At 45.0% G+C, this 25,883-nt stretch overlaps 1 protein-coding gene and 1 long non-coding RNA gene across 6 annotated transcripts in view; one reads left to right on the forward strand and one right to left on the reverse strand.

Annotated features, from left to right (window-relative positions):
* Window positions 1–19,281, reverse strand: part of Itgb6 (integrin subunit beta 6) — a 123,319-nt gene extending 104,038 nt beyond the window's left edge. For all 5 annotated transcript variants that reach the window (XM_040745431.1, XM_040745432.1, XM_040745429.1 and 2 more), the window contains exon 1: window positions 19,029–19,281. The gene's annotated coding sequence lies outside the window, so the exon portion shown is untranslated. The remainder of the gene's footprint in view (window positions 1–19,028) is intronic.
* Window positions 2,595–6,348, forward strand: LOC110340709. The gene is made up of 3 exons (XR_002382514.2): window positions 2,595–2,648; window positions 4,150–4,276; window positions 6,073–6,348. It is a non-coding gene; the product is annotated as an uncharacterized LOC110340709 (long non-coding RNA).
* Window positions 19,282–25,883: the final 6,602 nt, after the last annotated feature.

The following is a 25,883-nucleotide window of genomic DNA, read 5'->3' on the forward strand; positions in this document are numbered from 1 at the left end:
AGACGAAGTCCTGAGAGGCCAGCTTGTCTAGATGGCAAGATTGAGGTGTTGCCAGCCCCCAGGAGACATATCTAAAGCACATCTCCACTTAGATTTGTCACATCTCCTGGGCCCCATGCCCAAATATGGCATATTGGACAGACAGTGGAAGGTCAAGAAATTGTCCATCCGCTTAAAAGTTTTGCCTAGGGCTCTCACACCCATTTTGTAGGGATCAAAGAGAATCGTCTTTCTGAGTCCTAATTTTGTGCTATATTTATAAGACTTACTTGATTTAGTTTAGGCATCCCAGCTAAATGGCAGTTAAAGGGTAAGCCTGTTGAACTGGGCTCACTCTCCTGCCTCAACTCCTACTACCACAATTGTTTATGCTCAGTGTTTCTCAGTGGGCTTCCTCAACTCTAAAACAGGTAACAACTGTATCTGGCTCAAGAAGCTATTGTGAAATCCTCAAAAGTGTCTTATGAACTGTAACTATAAACACTTAGCATAAGGAGGACTAAGTTTAATCACCCACCAAGGTTCTAAGGGACCTCTGGCTCACATTATGAAGAGGAGGTCAACTCCATTATAACATAGGGCAATATGACATGGCCTTATTTGTTCTACGGGAGAACAAAGACTTACTAAAATGTCTGTCATATTTGTATTGACCCCTTCCCCAAATCTCAGTAATTGTAACATTGTTTTTTTTTTAATCTAATCAAACAAACCAAAAGAAGGAACCATTGAATTTTTGATAGTTGCCAATATCCTTGAACAGCATGAGGAAGGTTTCTTTTCCCCTGCAGGAAATGTTTTTTCTTTCTCTATAGAAATTATATTTCTCTATAGAAATTATTTTTCTTCTCTTCTCTGTGGGTAAACATTTAAGCAAAAGATCACAAGTTACCAAGCAGGGTCAGCCAAACAAGTGGTCTTTGAAGGCACTCATTCGCCCATGTGTGGGACCTAGACAATGGGATGATGTTCTGCCTCCATATAATTTGTATCCTTAAGGGGTAGATAGACAACAAATTGCTGAAGATGTATGATAGGTACCATCATAGATAAAAAGTATTAAGGAAGTCCAGGTGTGATGGCCCCTGCCTTTAATGCCAGCACTCGTGAAACTGAGGCAAGTGGACATCCGAGTGTGAGGCCAGTGTGATTTACACAGTGAGTTCTAGGCTAGCCAGGGCTACACTGGAAGACAAGCATGCCTGGCATGGAGAGAAGAGAGGAACTTGGTCCAAGCCTTTGACAATATTCACTCATCACAAAGCCATTCCTCAAGGCTGGGAATGTAGCCATTTATCATGATGTGGTCCTGAGTCCAATCCCCAGCAAAACCAAGCACCAAACAGAAGTTACTCTCTGCTCTCTTCACCTCCACCCTGAGCACGCACGCATGCGGTGAAAACACCTCTCCCAAATCGCACAGCCCACAAAGTTCGCCTTTTGGCACACAGAGTGCTGAGTCCCAGCATCAGCCTATACTAGCCCATAACCATAAGCCGAACTATCAAACCTGCTTTATTCGTCCTCCTCTTTTCTCGGCCCACGTTAGCCGCCTGGGCTGGCTCTAGGCTTCAGTCCTTCCACCCACTTATGCTGCTTTTCCCCTAGCCTATGCCTTCAGTGGCTCTCCTCTGAGCAGTGGAGGAGCCTTGAACTCCTGTCCTATAGGCAGCATTGGTATCAACCCTACACATCTACTACCCCTAGCTGCTTTCCCAATGTCAAGTATTCTGAGGGTCCCAAAGAGTTCCTCCTCCAGGAAGGAAGAGGAGGAAGATGGTGTTCTGGACTCCTAACACCATCCAGAGTGTCCCTTGTCTATCAGAATTAAGTATATTGTCTCCATGTCAAATTCCCTTCTGCCCACTGTCCTCAAGCACAACTCACATCCTCACTCTGTAACCCTCCTACCTGGACAACTTCAGTACATACCCCTTGCCAACAAAGTAAAATCCTGACTCCCATCACAGTAGGATACAGCCTGGACATCTACAGAGACCCATGCAGTACTACCCTTTCCAGCCTGACCACACTGCCTCCTTGTTCGGAACCCCATATGGCAGCGTTTGGAACATTGTAAAATGCTCGTTGTGCTTGCTAGTTCTTTGTTTGTTTGATTGTTTTTTTGAGATAGGGTTTCTCTGTGCAACAGTCCTGGCTGTCCTGGAACTAGCTTTCTACACAAGGCTGTCCTCCAACTCACAGAATCTGCCTGCTTCTGTCTCCCCAGTGCTGGGATCAAAGGTATATGCTACCACTGCCTTTTTTTTTTTTTTAATCAACTTCACACAAGCTAGAGTCACCTGAAAGGAGGGAACCTCAATAGAGAAAAAGCCTCTATTAGATCCAGCTGCAGGCATACAAGGCTGTAGAGCCTTTTCTTAATTAGTGATTGATGGAGGAGAGCCCAGCCCATTGCGGGTGGGGATAGGCTGGTTTCCATAAGGAAGGGGACGCAGCAAGTCACAGGGAGCAAGACAATCCAACTCTTCTGTGGCTTCTGCGTCAGCTCCTGCCTCCAGGTCCCTGCTCTGTTTGCCTTCCTGTCCTGACTTCCTTCAGTGATGGGCAGTCACGGGAAAGAGAAAATGAAACAAATACTTTCCTCCCCACCTTGATTTTGGTCATGGTGTTTCATCACAGCAGTGGTAAGCCTAAGATGCTCATTAAATATTTACAGATAAGTAAATGAATAGGTAGATGGATGGGTGGATGGATGGATGGATGGGTGGATGATGGAATGGATACTACAAGCATGACCTTTAAAGCTTCCAAGGCTCTCCAGCTCTGATGGATGCTGTACCTACCCTGTCTTTACACATTCTGATTCAATTCACTGCTCAATCGTCCCAAACCCTTGACAGTGTTGTCTGACCTGGTAGATCCTTGTCCCTGGAATGCCCTACTTTTATCTGACACAGCAAATGACTTTCAATTATTAGTCCCCTGTCTGACACACCTCTCTCTCTACAACCAGAACTCTATCTTGCCATAGACGCCCTCTACCTGTGGGTGCACTGACGTCTTGATCACACCAGGCCTACAGCATGTAGGACAGTACCTTTAGTGCCCTGTGTGTTTAATGACATCAGAGCTAGGAGGAAGGAAGCAGTGGGTGGAAGTGAATAGTGCCTCCTTCCCTTCTGCTGTGTTGAGTGGCAGTCTAATTGACCTGTGGGTGTTTCTAACTCACAGCAATATGACTTTTGTCTTTCATAGGCAAGGTCTGCCAAGTCCTTTCTACCCCGGCTTGGCCTTCTACTCTTGAATACTCCCAGCAGCACCAAGAAGTCCCTTTTAATTCCTCTGTTTTCCACACTCCCACAACTAGCTAGGCAGTCTCCTTGATTTCTACTCAAAAACTCCCCCCCCCAGAACTGAAGTTACTGTTTCCCAAAGTGTATCTGGTGCCCTTCATCCTGAGAGCATGTCTGTGGGGGAAAGATTCCAGCAAGAGTGTGTTCCACATAGTAAATGCTCTGTGAATCTCTTTAGAAAAAACTCTTTATCATTGAGTTAACATGTGTGCGTGCACATGTGCACGTGCTCTCTCTCTCTCTCTCACACACACACACTTTATTGAAGCTGTAGAATGTAATTACATAATATTTTCATGGGTGATGGAGATGTTCAAGAGCATTTGTGAAATAAGCCGAGGGATGGCCTGCTGAAGGTATCGAGGTGCATGTACACAGAGATAAACGCTATCCAGTGGCACAAAGCCACAGTGGAAACACAGTCAGTCACCTGTGTGTGGGTCCCACTCCACTTTCTACCCCTTACCAGTCCCCTTCTGTAGACTGAGCAAGAGTCCCGCTCAATTCACAGTTGCTAAGTGGCAGGAGAGCACTGCACAGTCACAGGTCTATCCTTCCCAAGTTGATGATAGCCATCCTACTCTGTTGATGCAGGATCCATGGACCCCAGCAATGCTGGCTGCTGCACAGTACAGCAAGCTCTTTCCAGACAGCATCCCACTCAAAGGCCTCAGTAACCATCTGGAGCAAGGGTTGTAACTGACATTTCCAGTCACCTTGGTCGGAATCGATCTGTCTCTACATTATCTTTCCATCCTAAAAAATTGTTCTAGAGCCAACTAGCATTCTCCTCGGTACCTACTACGGCTTCCGTATGGTTATTCCTTTGCAGACATTCCTTTGAGAAGCCCGAAGGAAGGATTCTGGGGAAAGCCTCTCATCCAGCTGCCCATCAGCCCAAGATCAGCTTCCGTGTTTGGAGAGAGAAGGCATCATTCATGGTACACGCCTACATCAAGGTAGCTTTTATTTCTTCTTCTTAACAAATGTGCGGGGACAGGGGTAGGAGACTGAAGGGGCTCTGTAGTTGAGCACAAGCAAGACTATCGCCCATTAGGAAGGAAAACTGTGATTTGTGGGGCTCACCTTCTGTACTGAGAAGGAACCCACCTAACAGAGAACTGGAGTTTTAGAGAAGCTGAGTAGGGCATCGCTCCTCCCAAACCACACAGGCTAGCATTACAGTGGAAGGAAGGAGGCCAAAAGAGCGTCTGCCATTTTCCTGCTTTCTCAGAAGGATCATGGTGGATGAATCCAGGCTGACCAAGTCGGGGTCGAGAGGAGGATGCTGTGGATTAGATGTGGTGTTTCTCTAAGGGGTTAAGCACTGGGAACTCCCTCCTCCCCCCCGCAGTGTGAGAGTATTGAAAAATGAAGAATGCGTTAAGATGGTAGTTCTCAACCTGTGGGGCGACACTCTATTAGGGGTTCACCGACCCTTTTACAAGGGTCACAGATCAGACCAGATGTCCTGAGCATCAGATATTTACATAATGATTCACAACAGTAGCAAAGTGACAGTTATGAAGTAGTAGCGGACATAATTTTATGGTTGGGGAGTCACCTCAACAATGGGGTCTTGTATTAAAGGGTCACAGCATTAGGGAGACTGAGAACCACAGTTTTAAGAGGTGGGGTCAGGGGGGCTCTGAAGTCATGGGGCTTCACCTTGGAAGGGATTTATATTCCCTTTCCTATAAGAGCCTGTTAGTTCTCCAACTGAATTGGTTATCACAAGTGCAGCTGATGCTAAGGGAAACCGGTCCTTCAGTCTTTCCCATCTCATGACTCCTCTTCTCCTGACCACACTGGCATAAACCAAGCTGTGTGGTGTTGTGTGCCAAGCTTTGAGACCACCCAAGGTCCTCACCTGAGCTCAGGTTTTCAACCTCCCAAACCATAAGTCAACCCCTACTCCACCACCACCCCCCTTTTATAAAACACTGGTCTTGGGTTGAGCAATGTGAAAAGCTGAAGCAGAAATGAACTCCCTTTGTCTATGTCTATACTGGACAAGCATGACATCCATGGCTAGTGCATGGCCAGAGCAGCTGTTGGGGTGCAGAGTTTTTCCAGGCATCTGCATCACTCAGATGAGTAATAACCTCTCAAGGGGGGAACAAGCAGGGTCACCTGGCTTGCCCCTCATCATGATGAGGAGCGCCATTAAAAGTGGTCATTTTTAGCAGAGGAACCAACTGTAATTCATGGGTGACCATCTGAATTGTGAAAGCAGGGGAGACCTTTGCAATACCTGGAAAACTGAGTTGCCAAATGTATAGCATGAATGTATGGGTCTGCAAAGCCCGTGATTCCTGACGGGCTTGGTAGAGAGCAGACTGTGAGTACTGAGTCTCCTTTGGGAAAGATGTGGACCAAAGTAGGGCTCAGGCTGGGATGTAAGTTTGGAGGCACCTGGAAGGATGAGGAAAAACCAGACCTTGGAGCCAGCCAGCCCTGTCTGACCTGTCATTCTCCTATTCTGCCATAACCTCTTTGAGACTTGGGTTTTCAAGCTGTATAGTTCACATATAAACAATAATTGAGAATAGTTTGAAAGATCAATTGAGATGTACACGTAGACTGTAAACTGGTGTGCTGTACAACGTGAACTGCTATTCACGAGGTCATTTGTGTCTGAATCAGATCAGCTGGGCTAGGCCCCATACACGCAGGACGCCATCAGAAGCAACCCCCTGTTCTCATTGCCTCTCCCAACGGCATCCACCACAGCTGCCCCTCTGATTTTCATCAGGTGTCGGTGCCACAGAAGCCTCGAAAGCTGCAGAGAGGAACCGCCATGGCTCTGGATCCTAAGTAGTCCATAATCTTACTAAGAGCAACAGACTCGTAAACAGGGATTACACCTGAACGACAGAAGGTCAACTCAAACTAGAGGGGGAGGGAACAGAAGAAAGATGGGCATGGGAGAAACGAGGCTGTGGTGAGAGTCCATTGGTCTGGTTGGAGTCCTCAGTCATGTGGCGCTGTAGTGGGCCAGTGGGTGGGAGGTGGCCCCTGAGCGACTGGAGAAAGCATCATCCCCCTGCAGAAGTAACTCGGGGGGGGAGATCGTGGAAGCTCCCAGACAACAGCAGCTCTGAAATCATGCAAACTTCTGGGATACCATGCTGGGGCTTCAGACTGGAAATCTAAATGGCTCCAGGACCACTGAGAATGGTGTTGTCTTGCAGACCTCTAGGAGGTGACCTGTAAATCCTACTCATTAGAGGTTTGCATATCTATTAAGACTATCTTGTGGCCACCAAGTGTCTCGGAGGAAAGTGACTTTTGTTTTCCATTCACCAACTGTGCTCTATGGGCTCAGTCACTTTTGCCTGAACTCTGGCAGTACACATGGGTCACGGTGATTAATCTTTTCGCCACCACCCTCCCATCTCAGGGGAAAGGACTGGTCATGTTCTTTCTCAGGAAGGGAGCCCTGGTGACAGCGGGCTCAGCCTGGTGGGGCCTGTACTGACTCGCCTCCGTGAAAGACAAACACACTTTTGCCTTCGTATAGCCGCCTTATTGGTCTTGTTTATTCACCGTGTGCTTTATATTTCTTTTCAAATTTCAACTAACATGATATCTTTTAAAAACAACATAACATAGTTTAAAAGTCCATTTGAAAGGTGCGGCTTTGAGCTTTGAGTTTGCGAAGAGCAAATGTCCTGCCTTCTCTCATTAGGCATTCTTCCCATTCTAAATGTTTATGTTCAGTAAGGATTCCAATCCAGGCCTTCCCCAAAGCGTCCAGGCTGAAGGGAAATCCCAAGCCTTCGGGAAAGGAAGTGAGGTCATGTGGGAGGGATGTTCTCACACCAGAAAGGGGATTTCTGGAGAAAGGTCACCTGCAGTGGAGAAAGCTTTCTCCTCCCAAGGGTGCGTGGCCCAACTGTCCTGTCCCCTGGTCCTCTGGGTCTTGCTTCTTTATTTTTGAGCATCACAGAGCCTGGGTGTCCTGACACCTGGCAAGTGTGTCCTGCTGCCCTGCCATAAGTCACTGCCTGAGGTCGGAGGCTGCCTGTTCAGTCATTATTCCTAGCACTTAGTACACTGCCCTGCATACAGCTTGGCATTCCCACTCGAATGTGACATCAGGACACGAGTTATCTGCAGGGGTTTCTACACACCACGGCAGGGCGCTCTGACAGATCTAAACTGGTGAGTTTAGATCAACAGAGGACTTTTTTGTTGTTGGATATTTTTGTTTCTTTTTGTTGTTGTTGTTATTGTGTTTTGTTTTTGGATTGGCTCATCCAATCCTTGTGACTGACTGGCCAATCCAAGGTCCTTAAAGACCTGGGAAACCTCAAGCTGCAGGCAGGAACTGGTACTGTGGTTTTGAGTCAGAATTTCGTTTTTGCTTTAAAGGCCTTAGCTGATTGAATGAATGCAGGCCACCCCAGCTATCAAGAGCAATCTTTGAAGTTAGCTGATGGCAGATGTCAGTAACAGCTACAAAGTACCTCCCCAGGGATATCTGGAGCAGTGTTTAATAACTGGGTAATACAGCCTAGCCACACATGAAGCCGAGTCTCACACCCGATGTCACAAAACCACTTACCACCAACCCACCCTGTCCTGAGCGGATACCACGCAAGAGAGCTGGGAAACAGAACTAGTCTCATCCTGTCACCTCTTCCAGCCAGGGCTAGGACACTTTCAACATGCTCCCTGACCTCCTACAGAGACATTTCTAGTGAGAGAGACGGTGCAGCAGGCAGAAAACAAGTTACAGACTTCTATTTTGGGTGAGATAGCCTTGAGTTATCTTAAGAATATATCTGAGGTCAGCCAGACTAATATTACAACTTTAGTTGCCTGCAGAAAGAATTTAAAATACTTTCAATAAATGAGTTATGAAATGACCCAAATGCCTTCATGACAACAAATGTCAAAGCACCCTAAGCAGTCTGGGTAGTTGGGGAAAACTCGGCATGGCACCTGCTTGCCTCATTGCCTGAGGGTTCAGAATGCCAATCAGACACCCTGGTCCCTGTCCAGGTCTTGCTCTGAAGTCCCTTGGATAAATTCCTCAAGAAACTGATGGAGGCACAGATGACTGCCTTGGCTTGGGGCTGTCTGCTGTCTTGCCCATGGTAAATTCCACTTGGGCTGAGCTCAGGCGCGGTCTATTTTTGGGGTGGTCGCATTGCATCCTGGTTGCTTCCCCAGCAGGTGCAAGCAGACAGAGAGCATCTGTTCCTTTCCACAATACAGACAGCTTTTATGAGGGTAATGCCCAGGACTATGCATGCTCTAATTAAAGATTGGGCTGCATCATGGCTACATTGCTCGCACAACAATTATTGGATTTATCTCTTATTCTCGAGTTCAAGTCATTCAAGTAGATGCCAGTGTCCCTACATTCCGATGCCACATAGTCAGAGCCATTAACAAGTCTCCAAAGCTCAGATTGGAGTCTGAGTTTGCATCAGCTGCTGGGTTTGGGGACATAGTGAAGTTGAGGGAGGGTGGAGGTTCTTATGGGGACAGAGAAGCAGTAGGGATGTGAGTCTGCCCTGTCTGTCAGTATCTGATGAGTGGAGAGAATGAAGCATCAAACCTACAGCCTGAGAGGAGTTTAGAAAGGTGCATGGGATGGAAAGGTTCACAGAGAAACTACAATTTGTACCTCACCTGCTTCCACATGGCTTAGGGTTGATATATGGAGTATTTATTACTTTTGCCATTGAAAAACAAACCTGGAGTTTAATATCATTAATTTCTTAACCCTGTGACAATCTAAGAGAAGCCACTAGCCCTGACAGGTGAATATCCTTGACCCACTGAAATTACTCTTTGAGAAGGTGACTTACAAGCTTCCAGTTTTTTGCTGTGGAGTTTGGAAGATCCATCTTGGATGGGGTCATTTATTCAGAGCCCCATTGGCCTCTTGACATCTCTGTGCTAGGAAGTCTCGTGCACGACCACGATTTTGTCTGATTTGGGTTGGAGTATGTGTGTGTGGTAGATGGCAGTAGCCATCAGAGTATATAGTTGCCAACAGGAGGATGCAGCCAGGGACTGACACAGGTCTTAATTACCATGGGGAGCTGCAGCTGGCTGTGGCTGGAGTGAGCTGGCGTCTGCTTTTGCAGAGCACAATTTCTGCAAATAATTAACCAGCAGAACTCTTGATTCTCTCTAATTAATGAAGAGGAAGCCTGGAATCTTCAAAGTCCACAAATGTCATGCTGCCATTGTGTCAGGATTGATCTCCTTTGTTCTAGACCGAAAAGCATGCCTCTCCTGCCTCCCCTAATTCTTTCTAAATTGAATTTTTCTATTACTCGTTGTGACAGCTAGGGAACATGACTTCAGAAATTCACCCGGAGTTCGTGCCAGTATTAGAAGCCTGAATAATAATAATTTTTTAAAAGAACCATAATGGAACGGGCTTTCTGTCTCTGACCCAGAATTAATCACTGGGAAGAGGCACAGAAAGGAGCTCGTTAATTAGTGCTAATGGATCTTGTTAGGTGGAGGCTGAGTTCCCGGGAGTCTGCAGGGGACCGGGGGATGCATCCCCTTCTCTGGACATCTCTATGTGCTGTTAAGATTCTTGGTGATGGGATGATGGGAATTTGCTTCCAGGAGACAGAGATTTGTGACAGGGGCCACAGAAGAGTTAAGTGGGAGCCGACTGAGGCTGACAATCAGGAGCAGCTTCCAGGAACGAAGAGGGAGTGGTCGTTGTCACTGAAAGTGACCTTGTGGCCGTCTCTGAACTGCAGTGAAATCCACCACAGGAGCCAAAGTAGGACCTATTAAATCCCAGGTCAGGTCATAGTGTGCTCCCCGCCCTGGGAAAGAATGCAGACTTCATCCCTCAGCCTCTGAGGACCTATCTGTCTGGCCACGATTCCCTCTATACCCTCATTTCATTCCTCAACCCTCTGCAGTGTTATGTGCACCTCAGGGCCTTTGCACTGGCTATGCGAAGCATTATTTCCCAGCCAGGTAATAAATGAGCACATGCCCTGTAAAGGAGAGTCCTCTCCCCATTCTTCTTGTCCTGTTATATTTTCCCCTCCTATTTTGTCGCACATGCCTATTGTTAAACCTCAGCTGCCTCCTCCCTTTAGACTGTGAGCTCCCGGGGACAGGAACACATCTGTTTCATTTGCTGTTATATTCCCAGCACCTAAAAAATGGCTGCCAATTCAATAAGTCTTCACAGAGTGAGTGAGTCAGCTGAAACACTAGAGAGTATCTGAGGTGTGTGTGACGCCCATGTGTGTGTGTGTTCATCCTGCACGCCCGCACATGCACTGTGCAAAGGCCGCTCTTTTACTCAAACAGCAAATGAAGTGCTGCTGTTTCCTTTGGCTACCAAATGCTAATAATTAAAGCACACACCGTGATCTGCATTAAGTAGTACTTGGAGTGCGTTCCTCTCCCGGGAGTTTCCAGTAGGAAGAATGAGACTAATGACGGTTTTCTAGAATGGGGTTCCTCAGTGTCATCCCTAGGGGTACATACTCTTCTTCTTCCTCAGTCCACAGAGTAAGGAGATTTACTGAGTGTTGATGGGGATGGGGCAGGGAGAGCAACTTGGAGAGAGCCAAAAAATAATGCATTCAAAAGCATTTAAGACATTCAAGTATCAGTGTCTTGAGCATCCTGGCCAGGCCACAGCAGAGCGCTGTGGGCAGGGATGCAGGAAGCCAACAGCCCCTGCCACTTCCATGCTAAGTCACCAGGCTATAGATTCCCATTCTCCATCCTTTCCATTGACTATCAGGCGGGCCCTGGTGTACACCTGTAAGTTTCTAAGAGTTAGGAAAAAAAATCTGGTCTAAACTGCAGCATAGACATACAAGGTCCCTGAAGACTAGCCAGTGTCAGGCTGCCAAGCTCTGCTCTAGAAGGTCTGTCATGAGAGCAAGCCTGAGCAGAGAAAAGTCATCAGCCAGCTGCTGCTGGGCTGGGCCCTGTCACCACACCCAGGCTCTAGCCCTAAGTCTGCAGCTGCTAGTGAAGTCACTCTCCTACACTGTGATTTCCTTGGTGGTTTGGATATGGTTTGTCCTAGGCTAAACTCATGTTAAAATTCCTTTGTCAGCGTAATGGTATAGAGGGGTAGTGGGGGCCTTAGAGAGAGGTCACGGGGTTCTACTAACTTGAAGGGATTAATGTGAATCCTAAGAATCATTAGTCATCATGAGTAGGCTGTTATAACTCTGTCCCTACCTTCCCTCCCCTTGCATCAGTTTATATGACGTGTATGGAAGAGGATGAAGCCAAAAAGATATCCATAGCATCTGTTTAGACTTCCAGAAATGGGAATCAAAACAAACTTCTTTCCTTTATAAGTTACTTGGCTTTGGTTATTCTGCTAGAGCAGTGGAAAATAAACTAGAACAGTTTCTAATTCAACCATTTAGAATTTATGTCTTATTTTTATATGTGTGTGTTTGTGTGTGTGTGTGTGTGTGTGCGCGCGCGCCCGTGCGCGCGTGCCCGCATGCTTGTGTTAATTTATATGTATGATACACATGCATACTCTGGGAAAGGTCAGAAGGTGTCAGATCCTCTGGAAAAGTAGGGTTATAGGCAGCTGTGAACCTCTTGATGTGTATGCTAGGAATTGGCGTTGGGTCCTCTGGGAGGGCAGTAAGGTGTGCTGTTTAACTGCCAGGCCTTCGATCCAGCCCTCAACCTTGCTAGGATCTTAGAAGACTCTTCCAAATTTTCTCTTATGGTTAACTTCTCCTTAATTTGAGACAAAAAGAAGGAAAGGGCCACCAAGGTCAAGGTACTTGCTTATTTTAATAATAAAACAAAGGACATGGACACAATGCGTGTCTGGTCAGAAGGATACCTCTGCTATTTCCTGTTGGAGCCATAAATAATTGTTCTCACAGGGGGGAGGAGAAGGTTTATAGTAATCCACAATGAATCATAACTAACGTTGCCTCTCAAAGTTAGAGGTTGCTCAGAAGTCAGAACTGAGAACATGGGCTAAGTCTTATGGGTATCAATATATGAGCTCTTGGGGCTGGAGAGATGGCACAGAGGTTAAGAGCACAGGCTGCTTTTCCAGAGCTCCTGAGTTTAATTCCCAGCAACCACATGGTGGCTCACAACCATCTATAATGACATCCAGGGCTTTCTTCTGGTGTGCAGGCATACATGCATACATAATAAATAAATATTTTTTAAAAGCATGACTTCTTGTATCAGATGTCCAAACATTCTACTCTCAAGGCTGTGTGAAGCCTTTCTCCTAAATCAAGTTAGCAGAGTGCCCTCATTCCCTGAAGGATCGTTCCCCCCTAGACTCGAACCCAGAACCCTGAAATTTCTCCCAGACTGCAGTCCATCTGAAGCAGTCCTGGATGCTCCTGCAGACTGATGATTCCAACCTTCCTAAAAGGAATGGAGAAGAGCCAGGCGGGCTTTATGAGAACATCACACTGGCATGAAATACCAACATCACCACAGCTGGACTTGTCATTGACACACCACTCACCCTGCACTTTCCTGAAATCAGCCATTTGCTTAAAAGCTGAAGGAAACTTGTGCCTCAGTCCTCACCCACAGAGAATAAGACAGAGGCTGCTGATGGCTACGGAGCATGCCCGTGACCGTCACTCCCACAGCCAGCCTTGAAGCCTTTTCCTGTTCGGTTTCTATGTCAGCGGCTTGTCTTTGCTGAGTGTCTGTGACTGCTGTGTGTGTGCCCTTCTGTTTCCTGCCTTTACAGATGAAATAGAGACGAGGAGGCGGGATGCAAGCTGCAAGATCCAGCTGTCACTGGTTAAAATGCACTGATTAGCTGTGAATTGGCCATTTGGCTCAGGCAAAATGAAGAAAGGGGACCCCCTTCCCTGCATTTATTCTCTTCCAGAACCCCAAGCCAAGCTTTCAGTCCATTAGCCAAGTTTTATTGATGCCCCCTCCATTTTCCCCAGAGTACAAAGACTGACAAGAAGAAAGACCTTTCAGGTTACCCGAGATTTGGCTTGGAAAATATTCATTCGTCATGAGTGGAAAGCTCAAATGACTATGGGTTCTGAGTAGGCAATATGGAAGGAAGAATGAGTGAGTGAATGAATGGACAGATGGATGAGTGGATGAAGCTATTACATAATAACATCACTAAGGTGAACTTTTTTTTTTTTTACTCAGACACATTTTCCGTATATATTTCTCATACGCGAATATTCTTCTCTTTACTGACTCAGGGGCTACTCAATGTTATTTCCAGCTTTCTTAATTTTCAGTAGCGACTCAGCTCAGTTCTACACAGTGGATTAAGATGGGAGCAAATAGTAACCAGTACTTGGTTTTAGTTCTAAGAGGTAACTGGAAGTGACATAGGAAGTGACAGGGACTGCATCCAGTTGGAGGGCATGTGAAAACAGGGAGGAGTGTATATGGACCACTGCCTTGTTGCTGTGTCAGAATGGGGTCCACTAATACCCTGCATCTTCAATGTTCTCTGCAATACTGTACTTGCCCACACTTCCTAGGGCATGTTTCCATTTCTCTTCCTTAGATGTCTTTCCACTCTTCTTATATTCCCATTTCCTGTTAGTACTGGGAGGCTCAGCTATGACTAAAAAAGTGTTTGTTGTCTGTATGTTCCCAGGAAGCTGGGAAGTGTTTGCTCAGGGCTCTCATCAGGACAAACAGGAGCCTCTCCCCAAGATCTGGTCAGATTGATGTAGAGTGCCATGCCTTGTGTGTGGTTGTTAAGGAAGGCATGTCAAACCTACATGAAGGCTTCAGGAAGACAGCTCCGGGAAGGTCTCTGCGGTAGATTGCACAATGGCCCCCAATCCATGCCCTTGTGTTCTTCCTGTGTATCTCCATTCCTCCATAGCACTATGTGACAAAGGAATTCTAGCAAACACGTCTAAGTAGAGATCTGGAAAACCCTGAGGCTTGGCAACTACTGCCATGGGTCCACTGTGAAAATAGGATCAAACTGGCCTGTGAGGCCAAACAGCTGAAAACATGGCAGCAGACGTGTTCTCCATGACATGTGCATGAGACTCAGACTACTAATAATACAGTTAGGGTCCCAAACAGACCTACAAAGGAACTATACTCACTGTGTCCAGCCGAAATAGTTAAGAATCGTGAGCAAATAAATGATGGTTGAAAAGAGAAAAAATATGACATGCTATGCTGGGCATACCAACAGAAAGCCAGATTTTACTTTCTACCATTAATCTTTTCCATGCTGAGGTCATAGCAACTACATAGCCATACAGAGACCACAGGAAGCATTGCTCATTCTGCCTGCTTTCCCTGGTAAGCACTTCTGGATACCTCTGATAAAATGGCTGGATGATATACCAGGAATGGCAGTGGTAACACCTATGCCTGTTACAGAGCTGGGAGACAAGTTGCCCAGGTTCAGCCTCTGCGAACACCAGGAATGGTACAGATGAACCCAGTGTATAGACATCAAATGAGCCAGTCTGAAGGTGTAGCATGTGTGAGCTGTGTGTGGTGTGAGCTGTGTGTGGTGGCCCTCTCTGTTTTTGTTTGGTTTGGCTTTGATTTTGATTTCTTTGAGACAGGCTTTCTTATCTCTTAATATTGAGTCCTAGGATTAAAGGTGTGTACCAACAACACCTCCTAGCTTCTGGCTGCTGGGATTAAAGACATGTGTCTGGCTTCTGTGGCTTGTGTCTGACTTTGCTTTCTGAATTCTCAGGCAAGCTTTAATAAATCAGTTTCTCAGTGTAGCCTGGATGTCCCAGAACCTACTCTGTAGACCAGGTTGGCCTTGAACCCAGAGATCCACTTACCTCTGCCTCCCAAGTGCTAGAATTAAAGTTGCATACTACCACTGCCAGGCCTGTCTCTGTTTCAATATCCCTTTGGTTCCCAAGTCTTCCAGCATTAAGCTGTACTCATGAGGCAGCAAATACCAGTCTCCAACACATCCTTGCTCCTTCTACCTTATAACCTAGCTCCTTACTCCCCAAGACTTTCCCAGATGCTTTTAACAGAAAAGCTTTTCCTGCAGTACAGGTATAGAGCCATAGACCTTGTAACCAAGTCTATAGTAAGTAGAAGGAACAAATCAAAGCAGGAATTGTTTCCAAGTATGTTTCCTTGGATGATGCTGGCTCTTTTGTTAGAGATTTGTATTTTTATCCATATCATACATGTGTTTATTGCTTTATCTTAGGTATGCCACCTAGGTGTCTTACACACAAAAATGAACGCTGAGTTCCTGTATTAAAAAAAAAAAACCCTACATCTCAAAAGAAAGGTCCTGTGACCTAGAGGGAACCATAGATGGAGTCACTAAATGTACTTACTGTGAAAACTAGCTAGAGTGCTTCCGCTAACGCTCAGACACATTTATACCACTTACTTGGGAGGCTGAGGCTGGTCGGGCTACAGCGTGAGTAGGGGAAACACCGTCAAAAAGTGATGGTCCAAACGAATACTGAAGGGAAGCAGATGAGTCTCTTCCTGTCTATTGTGTCCCTCCCATTTGTCTCCTGTCCTTAGTTCTCTCTGGGCAGAGTTAAGGAAGGTCTGGGGATACAGAAGACTGTGATAGACTTGGAGAAGGGGAAATTGTTTGGTCAAGACATAGGATATATTTTTGTGACGAAGGAAGAGCGCAAAACCACTGCAGAGGGAGTGCAAGAAGGCTGGAAGAGTAACTAGATTTCACATAGTCTTTGCACAGGCTAGATGCTGGGGTCTGAACATGTCCTCTGAAATCCATGAATTTTAGAAATCTATTTTAGGCTGGGCTTGGGTGGCACACGCCTTTAATCCCAGCACTCGGGAGGCAGAGGCAGGCGGATCTCTATGAGTTTGAGGCCAGCCTGGTCTACAGAATGAGTTCCAGGACAACCTCCATAGCAATACAGAGAAACCCTGTCTGGAAAAAAAATCTAAAGTAGTAGTGCACTAGTGTAACACATGGGATCTTTACAGTGTGGTGATGACACAAGGCCTGCTGCCATTTCTGGAAGGGTGGCTCATTCTGGCTCCTCATGCAAGGAAGAGTGGCCTGTATTTCCCTGTCACTGTTTCTTGCATTCCCATCATGGAATAACCCAACAAGGAAGCCATTACCGGTGTCTGGCCCCTTGGCCTTGGACTTCTCAGTCTTCATAACGGAATGCCAAAACCTTTCCATCTCTTGCAAATTTCCCAGCCTCTGGTATTCTGCTAGAAGCACTAAAAAGGACTAGACATACAGGGGTTTCTACATTTGGGGATCTTATAGGTGATAAGAACCACTGAAACAGCTCAAACAAGTGGAAAGTTCCCTGGTCTGTAATGGTTTTTTTGTTCGATTTTATTTCCAGTACCGGGGCTGGAACCTGGGGCGTCACTCCTGATCAGCAAGTACTCTACTGCAGAATTCTGCCCTAAGTTCCCTTAAAAATAAATCTGGTTAGCCTCAAACTCACTCTGCAGGCCAGCTGGCCTCAGTTTCCCTAGTTGGTGGGTGGGACAAATGGGCCCAACCTCCTGGATCTGGATCCTGGCTGATAAATCCAGATCAGCTCCTCAGACGTTGGTGACTGCAGTGACGGGGGTGGGGGGGGTTGGGGGGTGGCTCAGCCGGAAAGGGAGAGGAGAGGGCCTCAGCAGACCCTGGCCAGTATGCATGGGTAAGGCCTGGCAATGGCTGGACAGTATGAATGACAGGGGTGACGGCCAGTCCAAAACAGCCTGAGATTTCAGGCACTCAGTGAAGCAATATGGTGAAGAGCTGTGAGTGGGCGAGCTTTGTTCTATTACACAAAAGATTCACTTTAATATCACAGTGTGACATACCTGTGAACCTGCCGTGGGGCTCTCCCAAAAGGTAGGGTAACTTGAAGCAGAGAGGTCATCACCCATAGGATCAACAGACAGTAGTTCAGAATAAAACTGAATGCCAGTAGCGTGAAGGGCAGTCAAGGGCCTTCTCCTGGGAACTCTGACTGAAATAACAGTCTTGCCTGGCCTGGCTGGCCTGGCTGGCTTGGCAAGACTGGCTGGGCACCGTGGCTAAGTGTGGGCATTATCCATGTGGGCAGCCTGGGTTGGTCCCCAGATGACCTTGCTCTAAAGTTAGCTGATTTTCAGAGTAGCAGGAATAGTAACAGACAGCTTTAGAAGCATGCTTTGTTTTCGGTAAAGAAAATGTCGTCATAAGCAATACAGTTCCTGGTGGCTAGTCCTCTAGTTGACTAAGGGCTTCTGCAACTAAACAGATGCCTCTGGTTTCTGGAAGACTATCAAAAAAATTATTTTTTTTCCCCTTGAGTCAAAATACCTTGAACCTCTCATGTAACTTAGAAGAATCAAAATGTTAAGTTTGTCCCCTGGGGAACATGTCAGAGAAATAGCTGTTTGTATGCTTTAGTTCATTAGCATACCATTTACCTTTCTGCAAATCACAATAAAGGCAAATTAGAATGCAAAGCTTCAAGGCAGAGAAGGAATTTATCCCATAAGAACTAGATTAAAAGTCATTGGTCCCTTGGGAACCTGAAGATGGCATCGAGGTTCTACTGGGTTTGGATCCTCATTCCTGCCATCATATAATGCTCTGTCAGCACATGGAATGGTAAGCTTGCTTTAGTGTGTGGTGTCTAGGGAAAATATTGAGATTGTGCAAAAGTCATTTTATTTCTAATGTGACCTCAGAGACTGCACTTCATCCTGGGAACACAAGGGGGCAGAAGTCAGAGAGAAAAGGCTGCCTGGGAAGAGCCAGCTCCAGGAAGCCAGGAAGGCTTTTTTTTTTAAAACTAAGGTACACAATTTTACTGACACTAATGCTTATAGTGTGACCCAATGACTTCATGGTTGGAATTCAGTATTAAAACGCTTATTATCTTCTGTAGCTGTTCAGAATCTACAACAGCCAGGACAAAGCTATTACCCTCTAAATGGAATCTATATTCTGTCCATTTTAGACAGTTTGAGAGCCAATACAATACAGTATGTCTGTGAGTCCTTAATTCAAGGTGATACATTATTTAGATGAATAACCTCTCACAGATATTGAATTTTTTTTAAATGCAGTATTGGTCTTACTCAGGGTTTTCATGGTGAATAGTAATGACACCAGGCATCCGAGTCACTCCCAGAAATATGCTCTTTGTAGATAGCCAGGATGGGTAGTTTTTCCCACTCTGTTTCCCCCCATGGTTTTCATGTATTAGCTGAACATTAAAACACCATTGTATAATCCAGAGACACTCTGGTTAACTGCTCCTGTTATTTGCATGTCAATGACAACAGATTTTTTTTCTCATTTAAATTCTCAGTTGATCATTCATTTTGTGCCCTTTGAAAATGCTGGAAAGAATCAATGAAGGCTAGTCTCATCACCCATTTTTTTAAAAATCACAATGACCTCAATCAGAAGCAAATATCTTAAAATCTTCTTTAAAAAGACCATCTAATTAATAGTTAAAGCATATTAACAAACATCAAGTGAATATAAATATATGAATTCCTGTCCTTTGTCTATTACAAAAATTTGAAGTAACTGCTTAAAGCATGTGCGGATCTAATATGAGCTGATATGAATTTGCTTTTATAAATCTTGGGGATGCACTCAAGGGCTCCTAAGTGCTACAAAAGTAGAAATGACATTATGGATCCCCAAAGCAGAGTTGGGACATAATGATCAAGGGCCAGACAGGAAACACTCAGCTCTAACATCTGAGGTTACATTTGTTACCCATGCAGAAAATTTGGTTCACTTACCTCTCAAGGGAGACCCTCTAATCTCAGAAAGTGCTGACATGCGTTACTGTACCCATGAGCAAAGTCTTTGGCAGAAGTGCCATTAATCCTTGTGGTAGTGAACAGAATTAAAACGTTCTGTTGTCACCATCCCTGAAAAAGCGCATTCATGTGAATATTTCTTCCCCCAGCATAATGAGACATCTCATGAAGGCATGTGGGTGTACACCACGATGCGGAGATATTGCTGGTGAGTGACAGAGCGCCTGGTTGATTTACACAAACCCCCAAGTGCGCGTATGAGAATAGGTTAGGTTTAGATTGACGAGCAAATGTGTAGCCAGACTTCTGGCTGACAAATGGCAAAGCTATGCCAGCGCATTCGCTTCTCTGGAGGGAGACCAAAAGTGAACCAGGATCAAGTTCACTCTTAAAGGACATTCAAATCTAGTGGATGGCTGGCTTGGTAAAGCACATATAGACACGAGCCCCCCAAAATAGAATCGGGAGAGTTCATAGTTGACCACATATCCAGGCCACTGACAGTGCTTGCTGAGCATCCCTGAGCCCTGTGTGTATTTATAGTGACATTCCTTCAGAAGGGTCCTGCTGTTTTCAAGATAAATCTATTTTATTGGCAGCTTAGGTTTAAACTCACTACTCCCTAAAAACGCCTGTTTGGGTAAACCAGAAACTGAAAATAACAACTGATGAGACTAGTGTTCAAAATGGTGCCAAGCAGTAAATGGGACCAGATTGGATTAGGTTTATTTTGGCCAGGCACAACTGAGAACAGAAATGTCCAAACAGCGTTTGTCAAGAAGGGTGGATTATTCCGACCGTTCTTTCTAGGCTATAGTTGAAAGGTCAAGTCTCCAAGAAAGTGGCGTGGCATTAATAATAGACACTGTTTCCTGAGCTCCCGTGACATGGCAGGAGCCCCGCTCAGCACTCCATGTGACTTGGCACATTCGTTTCCAGCCCTAGCACCATGGGGCAGAGCATACGCTCTTTGCTTTACAGATGATCCTGCCGTTCAGAGAAGTTAGTTGTCCTGTCCACAGCTGAACAGCACCGAGACTCGGGATTTAGGCTCTCTGACTCCAAAACCCTTTGAGTCATGCTACACTGCTAACTGAACACGTAGGGAGCATTCTGATCAGGTTGGGCAGCTTGCAACCTCTGAGGGGTCTGAGGAATGTTGGAACAAGAACAGAGAAAGCTGAGAGATCTGGATTCGAATCCAGACTCCACTTACTAGGGATCTCAGAAAAATTCCCAGTATCTGAGCTCGCTCATCGTCTTTCAGAAGTGAGGGGAATGGCTCGGGTGTGAGATGATGTCTAAACTACCTTTCAGATCTCCCTTGATTTCGGGAGCCTTCTATCGGCTCCTAGTTCCCTGTAATGGACGCACATATTTGGTCTTTCATGTTAACTGAGTTGTGTGGAAACGTTTTCATTTGAAATTCAAAACCTGATTTCAGTTTTGCCACAGGAATGTTACTCTTCTCTGTCAGGGGGGAGATGCTTGCCATACAGAGGACCTTCATCTCCTAGGTCAAAGACTCCACTTCATGCATAAGTGAGCCACAGAGAGCCCTGTAGGATGTGCTGAAATAGGAAAAATCATCTGTGGCAGTTAATCTTGATTGTCACTGGGACTGGATTCGAAATTACCCAGAAGAGACACCTCTGGGCATGTATCTGAGGGTATTTAATCCAGAGAGGGTTCGCTGAGGAGACAAAAATCCACTCTGAGTGTTGGTAATACCATTCCATGCTCTGGAGTCCTGGACTGAATAAAAGAGAAGAGAGACAACACTTGAACATCAGCACCCATCTCTTTCTGCTTCCAGACTGAGCACATAAAATGACCTAGCACCTTCACTCCTGCAGCTGCTATACCCTCCCTGCTGTGATGGACTGGACCCCCAGACCTTGAATTCTCCCTAAGTTGCTTTGTCATAGCAACAAGAAAAGCAACTACTACTACCATATCACTGCTGAGGCAAACCTCCAGATCTTGCTTTCCTTTGAAGATGCTGCTGTTTCCAGTGGGGTTAGGAATCCACGTGTGCACATCTTTCTGCTCATTTGTGTGTTTCACTCCACTTTTGTAAATTAATCAGCGTTATTTATCGCAGCCTCTTTTTGTTCCTTTTGTTTAGACATCAATGCACTCTGCGGATGGGATAAGCTTTCTCTGAACTGCTCTCAGTGTACCAACTCCCCCCACAGTCATTTGGGCATCCCCACCCCCACACAAGTTGAAGGAAACATATACATTGGCTCTCCTGCCAGGACACAGGTCACCCCCTGCTTAGCATTCTTGAGGCTTAAATGACATGGACCATGCTGTTTGGGGGTGCAGTGACTGAACATTCCTTTGATGCTGTGCCTCATGACACTCACTGACTAATTCCAAGCATTTGCTATTTGACCAGATGCCAAATGTACGAGCCTGGATATCTCTGAACTTAGCAGATAGCTGGATGCAAAAATAAGATCAAACAACCCAGGAAAATGTCTCCATACTGTTTTCACAGGGGTAGGCAAGGTAGAGTTTTGATTAATTAGAAAGTTATTTGAGCAAGATATTTTGGCTGAAGTATGCTCCTTCAAATTTTCAAATAATCCTATACAAAGTATCTTATGACAGTTACTGTTGAAAACATTTCTTTGATTTCTTTCCAGTCTTATTTAATACGTTTGTGGTTGTTACAAAATGGGATCAAGCAGAATATGTATTCTTCAGCTCACATTTCTTCATCTAACACTACATGAATTTAACCTAAGGGTCACTCTGTGAGGAGACTATAGAGAGCTTAAACTCTCATTTCCTGAAAGTTTGGGTTCATTTCACTTGTATTCCCCCCACTGTTATTTTTTCAAATTTCCTATAGCAGACTTCTTCTATATGTGGACTTACGGGATCAAGGGAGACATAATAAATGCTGACTGTGATTAGTGTTCATTGGAATTCCTTTCCTAAGGAGTTGTTCCATATCGTCCCACAATCATTGTTGGATAAGCTTGTCTTTGCTGTCTCCATTTTAATACTAGGTGAATGTGGTGTGTGCGTGCCCGTACCCATGTGCACGCACATATTTTTCAGTACCTGCTATCTACTAATTATTATCTACATAATAGCCTTAAGAACCAGAACATGCTTTAAATAGAAGGGCTGTTTGAATGTCCGTCCTCTGAATTCTTCATACTGTACGGATGGCAAAACCAATAGCTTAGAAAAGGCTAGATACTTAGGCAGACCAAATTGCCCAAGTCCAGCAATCTGTGGGAATTGTCAAGTGTGCTATTCAAGTCACAATAAATCAAGACTTCACTTCCATTTCTCAATTATTGTCAGAAAGGAACTTGGTCTTGCTTCTTTTGAGCCCAGGCTCATTGTGTTTTACTAGCAATAGCATAGGGCCAATCTACAGAGCCCCTCAAGCTAGGCTCAGAGAGGGTCAGTGTGTATGAGGATGGACTGGGTGAGCAGGTCTAGAGATGAAAATGACCAAAGGGGATCACTTCCTTGAAAACCAAACACTTCACCAAAAGAGTGAACAAATTTGATTGTTTTATGCATACCTTTCTATTCTTCCTTGTTCACGTTAAAGAGCTGTGGTTTTTTCTTTCAAGTGCCTAAGAGTTGGAGTGTTTTAACTAAACTCAGATACACATGAGTAACTCCAGTTGGAAGTTGTTCATGCATATCTGAAAGCAGACTGTGGCCTTTTTGACTTTCACTTATTAAACACAAGGAAATCGTAGTTAAAATTCCACTTTTAGCTCCTTAGCCAAGATGGGAATGGCCCCAGCCATAAAACATGACAGACAACACCTCAAGCCCAGCAATCTGTGGGAATTGTCAAGTGTGTTATTCAAGTCACAATAAATCAAGACTTCGCCTTCATTTCTCAAAACACAAGTTGGATAAACGTGTATGTGTGTCATCTTTAACGGGGAGGTGGCAGACAGACTTTGCAAGAGGCTGAAGCAGGGCATGGGGGAAAGGACAAACACCTCCTAGCTGGGGGATCTTGTCTGTTCCCTGCACATCCTGAAGATCATTCTTGGAAGAATGATTTGACTGCTTCCTTCTTTACTGGGAAGAAAAGGGGAAAACCCAGTCTGGAGTCCACAGTCCTGTAAGAGGCCACATCTCCTAGCACCACCCGCCCAGCATGGCCGTGGCATGGAGGACTCAGCATTTGTTGTCACCCGGAGACTTCTGGTGTTTGAATGGTTTTATGTGAGCTGACCAGGAGGTTGAAAAGTCCCAGTTGATAAAACACACGATCTATGCAGTCCCCTGATGGATATTCAAAACAAGAAGCAAAGCAGCAACAAATGACAGGTATTTAACTTACAAATACACGGTTCAGAATGTAGCAGGAAGTATCATGCTGACATCAGTTTCTGGTTGCTAATCACAGAATTCAAGTGCTCTGTCGTCTGGAGGCTTGGACAGGAATGTGAAACTGCTTTGGTACAATGTCAGCACAGCAAAAAGATGGTGGTTTGACTTACCATGCCTTTGAAAGGAAAGGATGGAGGATGCAGGATACTTTTGTGGAGATGCTGCAACCAGATTTTAATTTTAATCAGTGCAAAATCCTAAAGCAAAACAACCAAAAAACTCAGTACTACACAGCAGCTTGGAAGATCTGTACTCCACCAATGTATTTTTATAGCCATTTGCTTGAAAGTCCAGGCAACAGATAAGTATACTGTATACAGCTCTGCCTTGGGGCTGAGCTCTTGTTTTACTACAGGCACCAGAGAAAAGGCATGCAGGGTGATTGGAGCTCTAGGCATTTCCCCTGACTAGTTCACATGACTCTTTTCTTCCTGGAGTGTTTCTGTCACCTCCAAACACTGCATGCTGTGCTAACATTCATTTCCAAGGTTCCTGCCCAATATGACACTCAGGAATGCCTTTGAGAAGTAAGCTGAGTTGGCTGACACACCTAGTCTGTGCTAGTCCTGCATAAATAGGGAGTAGCTGACCTTCATTTTGTCTCCTGTTGTTTTAGAAGCTCTCTCTCTCTCTCTCTCTCTCTCTCTCTCTCTCTCTCTCTCTCTCTCTCTCTGTGTGTGTGTGTGTGTATGTGTCTGTGTGCACGCGCATGTGCGTGTCTGTCTGTTTGGTACCAGTGGGTGGTCCCTTAGGTCTCCTACTACATTCCAAATATTTCTAAAGTATTCTGAGTGGTGGCCAGTCAACCAAATGTACACACTCGCCTAACCCCTGAAAAGGCAGGGCAGGTGTTTGCCCTCGCATCTTGTTTTTGTTTCCTTTGAAATCAAAAGGAACGCAGAAGAATTTGTGAAAACCTAAAACCTGGATTTCCAAAGACATTTGCGCTCTCCTCCTCCCTCTCTCCCTGCTTCCTTCATTCATTCCCTCCCTCCCTCCTTCATTCATTCTGTCCCTCCCTCCCTTATTCCCTTCCTTCCTTCTTTTTCCCACAACCCCTGTGGTTTCAAAGCTTTAATAGTCCATCCCAGTCAGTCAAAGATTTTAAGTAGATATTTACAACACATTTATAAATCGTATACTTATGACACTAAATCAATACTTTGTGATAATTAAACAGGAAAAATTAAAGATGAAACAGTTATATTTTCCCTATTTTTGCTTCTACTGTCATATTAAGGCTGTGTGCTTACTCTGTATTAGTATGAAAGGAACTTAATATCTGTCCCTTGAAAAGCTTGGCTTAGCACTTTGTGATCTGAGTCACGTGTGGATTAAGTTCTGTTTATTTTTATACCTGGCTCTTCTATCTAGAAGCCATGCTGCAGAGAAAATACAACAAGGTCACTGTTTGAAATAAATCACTATTCACATGTTTTAGGCTAACCTATTGGTTCTTCAGAGGGTCTATTGAAAGTTTCTAATAAATTCCCATCTGCCTTGGTGTCCATCAAATGTTCTTATAATCTAATGAAAAACAGTTTCCTATGGCTCAAACCCACGAAACATGACAAGGTAGAAACATCAAGCTGATGCACCATTTCCCCCCAAATATAAGCAACAATAGACAAGAGAATAGATACATTGAAAGGCCTCTGAAATTATTCACTTAGAACATCTTTACATAATTTAGACAATCCTATCCCTCTGTTTTTCAAATATGTATTAGAATTTCATTGAAAATGGATTTTTTCCCTCAGATTACTTAACCTGACTACAGTTTCTTCTCTCTCTTCCCAGCTCTTCCTCATGTCCCCCACATCCAGAGCCACTCTGTTTCTGTCTCTCATTAGAAAACAAGCAGGCTCCTAAGGGGGAGTAATAAAATAAGTTAAAACAAAAGCTAACACATTGGAGTTGGAAAAGACAAACAGAAGGAGAAGAGCCCAAGAGATGGCACAAGAAACAGAGACCCACTCGTTTGTGCACTCAGGGATCCTATGAGAACTCTAAATTGGAAGTCAAAATCTAAATGCAGAGGACCTGCTGCCGACCTGTGCAGCCCCTGCACATGCTGTTTTGGTCTCTGAAAGTTCATGTGGGCCTTGTTTTCTTGGTTTCCTCCATCCTGCCTCTTACACTCGTTCCTTCTCCTCTTCCAGAAGGGAAGGATTTGACAGAGACATCTCATTAAGGGCTGAGTGTTTCAAAGTGTCTCATTCTCTGCATAATGCCTGGCTGTGGGTCTCTGTATTCCTTCCCATCTGATGATGGCCAAGCATGGCACTGGTCTATAAGTATAGAAGAATTCCATTAGGTTTTATTTTATTGCTATTTGTTTTCAGATTTTGTTTTTTTGTTTTTAGACCAGTAGAATATGGTCTAAAATAGCTCTCTGGGCTATCTAGTCTCAGGTTCTTGCTCACCCAAATAGTATGTGGTATGGGT

The sequence above is a fragment of the Mesocricetus auratus genome, unplaced genomic scaffold, assembly GCF_017639785.1.
Source record: "Mesocricetus auratus isolate SY011 unplaced genomic scaffold, BCM_Maur_2.0 Super-Scaffold_100004, whole genome shotgun sequence".
Taxonomy (NCBI): domain Eukaryota; kingdom Metazoa; phylum Chordata; class Mammalia; order Rodentia; family Cricetidae; genus Mesocricetus; species Mesocricetus auratus.